We start from the raw sequence: 1,849 nt of genomic DNA, 5'->3' as shown, positions 1-1,849 counted from the left end.
ACCTACGTAACCTAGTATCTACCATTGTCTCCCGGGTCAGGAGGACACTTACGTAAAACCTACGTAAACTAATACCTACTACTGTCTTCCGGGTCAGAAGGACACTTACGTAAATCCTACGTAAACCCCACACGTACCACTGTCCTCGGGGAAGGGCACTCACGTAAACCCTACGTGACCTAGTACGTATTCCTGTTCTCAGTTTAAGAAGAACACATGGTTGCAAATAGTCTAGTAAGTACAAACATGGGAAGCCCCCATTAGTAAAGATAAACGTGGGAAGCCCCCACCAGTAATACATATGACCATGGGAAACCCCCACTATTAGTACATACTTACAGGGGAAGCCCCCACTAAATGCATATATGATTTGTTATAACGAATTTATTTTCTGTGAACTCGCTCAACTAGTTGTTGACTCTCTGCTGCATGCCTTGCAGGACCTTAGGTACTTATGGAGCTTGCACAAGGAGGAGCAGGTCGTTGTGGGCATGGATCGTGAATGCTTAATAAAACACATATGACATTTCATGCATTATTATTTTATGTTGGGTTTACTTACATGCTTCCGCTACTTAAACAAAGTTTGGTTTTGAACATCAATCATGTCGTGATGAATTACATTATCTACTTTTATTATTAAATGCTATGTTCGATATGATTGGTGGCTTGATCCTGGTCAGTCACGCTCCCAAGCGGTGGTACTCTGCGAGTGGATTTTTGGGGGTGTGACACTAATGATGTGCGTATGCGTGTATACGTATGAGAAGGAAGTGGGCCGAACCCTTACTTGGGTTGCCCCATGGTCTCGAGTCCAACAACATGGACCGAATGGATTTGTGTCCGGTTGTGGGTCATGTGCGATCGGTTTCAAGTAACATATACACATTCACATACCACATAATCACATAATCATTCTATTAACATAATCACAAAATCACGTAACGTTACACAGAAATGAGTTCAAAATACGAGTTGTCACATTATCCCCAACTTAAAATAAATTTCGTCCCGAAATGGTACGTACTCACTGAGGAAGCTAGGTAAGTTGTATCGTTTACTGGTTTTCCTGGGGTGTCACATCCTCCCCCCGTTGATCTGGAATTTCATCCCGAAATTCCGTGGTAGCTTCAGCCTCAGTAGTGGTTGTACTGTTCGCGAACAATTGGGGGTACTTTTCTTTCATCTGATCTTCGCGTTCCCAGGTGTACTCTGGGCCACGACGGGAGTTCCAACGAACTCGAACAAGAGGGATTCTCTTGTTCTTGAGGACCTTAACATCCCGGTCCGTGATTTCTACTGGTTCCTCGACGAATCGCAACTGCTCGTCGATAGTGAGTTCCTTCAGAGGAACTATGAGGGTCTCATCTGACAGGCACTTCTTCAGATTTGACACGTGAAAAACGTTGTGAACTGCACCGAGTTCAGCTGGTAAGTTTAATCTGTAGGCTACTTTGCCTATTCTTTCTACGATTTCGAATGGTCCGACATACCCCGGATTGAGCTTGCCCCGTTTGCCAAAACGAACCACACCCTTCCAGGGTGAGACTTTGAGTAAAACCCGGTCCCCGACCTGAAATTCCAATGGCTTCCTACGCTTATCCGCGTAGCTTTTCTGACGGTCGCGAGCTGCCGCCATACGTTGTCGTATTTGTGCAATATTTTCCGTGGTGTCAACTATAAGTTCTGGACCCGTGATATGACTATCCCCCACCTCTGCCCAACCGAGAGGTGACCGACATTTACGCCCGTACAATGCCTCGAATGGAGCGGCTTGTATGCTGGTGTGATAGCTATTATTGTATGAAAACTCCACTAAAGGGAGATGCTTTTCCCAGCTGTTGCCGAA

General features: G+C 45.4%; 1 long non-coding RNA gene across 1 annotated transcript; it reads left to right on the top strand.

Moving 5' to 3' along the window:
• The first annotated feature begins 201 nt into the window (after window positions 1–201).
• LOC118480581 lies at window positions 202–658 on the top strand. Its single transcript, XR_004863391.1, has 2 exons — window positions 202–234; window positions 441–658. It is a non-coding gene; the product is annotated as an uncharacterized LOC118480581 (long non-coding RNA).
• Window positions 659–1,849: the final 1,191 nt, after the last annotated feature.

Source organism: Helianthus annuus, chromosome 7 (assembly GCF_002127325.2).
Source record: "Helianthus annuus cultivar XRQ/B chromosome 7, HanXRQr2.0-SUNRISE, whole genome shotgun sequence".
NCBI lineage: Eukaryota > Viridiplantae > Streptophyta > Magnoliopsida > Asterales > Asteraceae > Helianthus > Helianthus annuus.
This window is presented reverse-complemented; position numbering and strand designations above follow the sequence as displayed.